Source organism: Coturnix japonica, chromosome 1, assembly GCF_054131305.1.
Source record: "Coturnix japonica strain WE chromosome 1, WE-NBRP24, whole genome shotgun sequence".
Taxonomy (NCBI): domain Eukaryota; kingdom Metazoa; phylum Chordata; class Aves; order Galliformes; family Phasianidae; genus Coturnix; species Coturnix japonica.
In genome coordinates this window covers 171555422-171560856 of record NC_140663.1, presented here as the reverse complement: position 1 = coordinate 171560856, position 5435 = coordinate 171555422, and the positions used below count along the sequence as shown (strand labels likewise).

At 37.9% G+C, this 5435-nt stretch overlaps 1 pseudogene; it reads right to left on the bottom strand.

Annotated features, from left to right (window-relative positions):
* Positions 1-2947: 2947 nt before the first annotated feature.
* On the bottom strand, positions 2948-3113 carry LOC146762863 (U2 spliceosomal RNA; annotated as a pseudogene).
* Positions 3114-5435: the final 2322 nt, after the last annotated feature.

Genomic DNA, 5435 nt, shown 5'->3' with positions numbered 1-5435 from the left:
TTATCAGTGCTTAGTTTTATACCATATTTACTATGTCATATGGTAGTAAGATACTAAAGAGAGGCCTAATTGTAGAGACCTGCTTCCATGCTCCTAATGTTCAAAGGGGAGTAATTGTCTGAGGTAGTGATAGATGGTGCTTAATATTTGGTTTGGCCATTAGCTAAGTACAAAACAGTAATTATTCAGAAATTATTTTATAAAATAATCAACAATATTTATTTCCATACAAGAGAACATATGTGTGATAACAGTGAAGTATAGGTAAATTCCAAAGTAGAAATACCAAAGCTAAGAAGTTGGGATTGGTTTGGTAAAACAGCTGCTGCTAGAATTTGCTTGTGTTCTGCAGAAGTAGCTGCCAGGTTGGTTGTCCAGGACATAGTAATCCCTATGTGCTAAACAGTGAAGCTGTTTAGCTATCTTTGGCTACTTAGGACACATAAAATGTGAATTTTGCTTGTGCCTTGAAGCTGACCGTTTATATAAGAACGTGAAAAAATAAACAAAAAGGTGTTTTTTGTCTTGCCCAAAGTCAAGGCTGTTCTACTAAGTTAAATATTCTCATTCAAATAAATTTATCTGTATTATTTATTTATATTTTTTATGTTATAAGACAACTACTTGTTGCCATATGTACTTCAGAAAAGGAAACAGGATGGGAAATGATTTATGGATCAGCAAATTCAGGTAGTCATGGTCACTGGAAGCTGTACAACAGAAAATCCACAGAACACATTAAATGATACCTCCACTTTCTGTAAATCTTAGAGCCTATGATCAGAGTAAGTCAGCAAGAAAGATCAGGATCAATAGTGATTCTTCAGCAGTGGCAAAAGATTTATATCAAACTAATAGATGGGACTTTGGGAATAGGTTAGATCTTGTGCTGTAAAAGAAATAGCAGATGCTACATGCTAGGCTCATTCCAATAGAAATTCAATGGCAAATCTGAAAGAAGTTTTGACCCTAGATCAAGGCTTTGTCCCAAGCTGTGATCCATCTCAAAGTGTCTAGTCATGCTCATTCCGTTACTTCAGAGCAAAGCAAAATGTCTTTTTCATTCCTGCTAATATGCTGTGCATTGAGTCAAAAATAAATCAGTCATGTAAATGTGGTAAAACAAATGCAATCGGTAGACAGTAACAAGTCTTTTTCAATTAGCTTTTGAAATGCCGATAATTTAGAATTCCAGACTTTCACAGACTATGATTAAGGAAGTTCTCTCCCTGTTTTCCATTGTTAAACTAACTGGAGCACTCTCCTCAATTGCCTTTTGCAGCATCCGTCCTAAAATTCAGTGTTCACTACTGTGTTTCTTTAAGATCTTTCCAGTATTTCAAAAGCTGTCTGATATCTATCATTATTCACTATCTTTCATAAGACCTGAAGATAATTCTGCTTTGAAAGGAGTGTAAATTTAAGTATAGCAATTTTGTTTAAAACTCTTTCTCTGTTGTAAGCCTTTCCAGGGAAACTAGAAAAAATTCTCTGGAGGTTTCCAGTTTTATTGTTTTACATGTTTTGGAAGTGCTTTGGATGTTGTTTTCCCCATATTCCTATGCAGTCAATTAAGCTTTCTGTAAATGCTTCAGCACATGCCTAACTTCACTCGTGGGATGCAACCACATGGCAGTAAGGGGAACAATTCACATAAACAAAATTCAGCGCAGGGCTTGAGAAGGTTGTTTTGCATGGCATATGCGGCAACAGAGTGAGGAGTATTTAAAATAAAGAATGTAATACTGTGATGCATCACAAAACTGGCCAGATGGAATTAAAGGAAAATATTGTCAAAACCTGAAGTGCCAGTTATTCCAAAGGTGTCTTTATTATTATTATTATTATTATTATTATTATTATTATTATTATTATTATTATTATTATTATTAATAGATTCATTGATTTCTCAGATTGCTAAATCTATTCCTAGACAAGTAAATAAAGCATATCAGGGGTTGTTCTCTAGCCCTGAAACCAACTGTATGGCACAGCTTGTGTCTTGTATCTCCTAAATGAGATTGTTGCATCAGAAATATCTCTGGAAGTGTCGCCTGGTCAAGCTGCTCCTCCTGAGCCATGCCTGAACTTTCCCTGGGAAGCTCTTAGTTGGCCCACAACAAAACCATCCAATGGACCCTGCTGTTACAACATGCTCAGAGCATCATGCCCTTCTTTAGTGCTTTACTACAGATGTTGCATATGATTTTCTATCTTTATTGGAGATATCCCTTCCTGTTTCCTTATAATAATGAACAATAAGCTTTTAAATTCTTAGCTTTCTAATTGAAAATGGCAGGGATTTGTTCCTAAGGAAACATTCTTGTATCTATGGCAAGGCTTCACTGCCAGAGGGTAAAGGAGTGATTACAAATATATACTTGTTTCTTAGCAACCATTAAGAGCTCTCTTTTCTAATTAATGTCCTACCATTCCTTGAAAGTCTTGTTAGTTCATAGTACTGAAAGATCAATTAATCTCAGTTAAAAAAATTGTGATATGAATAATTTTCTTTGAATTCTAGCCATGTATGCAATTAATGTTAAGACAAGCAAGAAACCATTTTTTTTTGTTTTATCATTAATGTTCACAAAGAGGTTTAAAATACCTCATAGAATATGTGCATACAATGAAGAATGATTTTTTCTTCATTCGTTGACAGCCCAGTTCCTGCTTTATACTCTGAAATTCTAGCAGCCTAAATGGGAAAGAGTTTCCCCATTAAAAATATGAAGAAAAAGTCACAGAAACAAACAGCAAAAGCAGAAGCAAGGGAGAGAATTGTGTTCTCCAAATTTTATACCTCACAGAATTACCATCACATTTATTGTAGTAGCTAAATTGATCTTAGGATCACCAAGGTTGGAAAAGACCTTCAAGATCATCCCTTCTAAGCTGTCTACTTATCACCATTATTTCCAAATTTCCCTTAGTACAACATCTAAGTGATTCTTGGACACCTCCAGGGAAAGTGATACCTTGGATACCTCCCTGGGCAGCCCATTCCAGCACCAGACCAAAAGAAATTTTCCTCTCAACAGAGGTCATTTCAGATATTAATCTGGTAAGGACAGATACTGCACTTAATCTTGTTCAAGTGTACAAGAGACAGACAAAACAGAAGCTATGTAAATAAGTAGGCACTGAAAGCTGTGTATGTGAACAGTAGTTTCAGTAAAGAACTTAGGAATGTGATAGGACCATGAGAAATGGTTTCAAAATAAAGAGGGGAGATTTAGATTGTATAATAAGGAAGAGGTATTTATAATAAGGTAGTGAAGCACTGAAACGTTGCCCAGAGAGGTGGTGGAGATGTCCCTGGAGACTTTCAACTTCATGCTGGACAGGGCTCTGAGTACCTCATGGAGCAGTTCCTGTTCATTGCAGAGGAGTTGGATTAGATGGCCTTCAAAGGTCTCTTTCAACTCAAACTGTTCTATGATTTTATGAATGTGATTTTATAAACAGAAAAAATCTTTATGATTGCATGTAAAGAGCTATCTCTATAGATATCATGACAGAAGAGAGCATCATGACAGATTTATAACTATCATGTGCTGTAACATAACCTTCTCTAAGGTAACAGCAGATGGTGCTGGTAGATAGAGCCAAGCTGTGTTCCCTTGTTATTATGTAGAAGTCCGGTTTGGAGTAGAAGAGAGTGTATTCTGGATAGATATTGAGTATACCAAAGGAGTGCTTTTTTCAATCATTATGAATTTGATTAGGTGTTATATAGACCTGAGATGAATATTGTTGTAGACTGAAGCACTGGACTGCAGCACTTCAGTGGAGAAAAAAAAGAATGTTTCCTCTAGCAACAAAAGCACTGTTTTGGGCTCCTGTGCCTTGGGACTATTGCGTAGGTGCTCTGGTAAAGTTACAGATGGATTACATGCACAACAGAGAGTACAGCATATCCAGTGTTTGCGAGCTGATTTCTACACTACCTGTAGAAAAAGTGCTTGCTTCCTGCTGCTTTCAGTGAGAAACAGATCTGAATTATTTAAAAAAGTCCATTTTGCTACAGAAAATTACCGTTGTCTGAGTTACAAGAGATGACAGACAAGTTAAGAAGGCAGAGAGTAGGCAGCAACAATACATGGTGGAGTTTTGCCGTATCACACCAACCCAAATCCATCAGACAACAGCACCTTTCCCCCTCCTGAGAGTGAGGGTAGGGACATAAAGCCCCTAGAATAATAGACTCATAGAATCACTATGGTTGGCTAAAAGATCTATAAGATCATCCAGTCCAACTGACCACTGCTCACCGGTAGTTCTCACTAAACCATGTCCCTCAATACAATGTCTAAACGTTCCTTGAACACCTCCAGTGTCAGTGACTCCACCACCTCCATGGGCAGTCACCTTTCTTTTGGAGAAGATATTTTTCCAAATATCTAACCTGAACCTCCCCTGATGTGAATTTAGGCCATTGCCTCCCATCCTGTCTCTAGTTACGTGGGAGAAGAGGCTTTCCCCCACCTCAACACAACCTCTTTTCAGGTAGTTAGAGTGATAAGGTCTCCCCCGAGCCTCCTCTTCTCCAGACTGAACAATCTCAGCTCCCTCAGTCAGCCTCAAGAAGACTTGTGCTCCAGACCCCTCACAGCTTTGTTGCTCTTTTCTTGACACACTCAAGAGTCTCAGTGTCTTTTCTGTAGTGAGGGACCCAAAACTGAACACATTACTCAAGGTGCAGACTCACCAGGGCTGAGTATAGAGGGATGATCATCTTTCTGCTCCTGTTGGCATCTCTGATTTTCTGATACAAGCTGTCTTGGCCACCCGGGCATATTACTGGCTCTTGTTCAACCAAAGTTCAATCAACACCCCTAGGCCTGTTTTTGCACAGGTGGAACTTGTTCCACCAAGTGTTCCAGTTTGCAGTAACTGTTGGCTTTAGATTGCTTTTGCAGTTCATTTCACAGCATTTCACAGCACTGCAGAAAAGTTGAGATGGGAATGGACTGCTGTAGGCTGTCCTGTCCAACCCCACTGCTCAAAGCAACTTCACCCCAGGCTGAGTCCAGACAGGTTTTGAATATCTACAGTAGATAGAAACTCTGTAGCCTTCATGGAAATCCTATGCCAGTGCTTGGCCACTTCTATTGGAAAAAAAGATTTCTTGACATAGAGAACAGTGCAGATAGTCTGATCTACATGTCTGGTAAAAAGAACCAAGAAGAATCTTACAGAAATATTAAAATTACCACTAAGTTCTGAGGTGACATTTTATCTTGCATCTTATGGAATCAAAACCTAAATTGGGTCACTGTACAACTGATTAATTTCAGTAATAATGGTACGTATTATTATTATTCAGCCTGAATTCAGCAGATAGACTCTAAAAGAAACTGCTTACAATCCTTTTCCACAGCCTCCTTCCATTATACATATTCCTATACATGTACATATGTATTTATGATCTT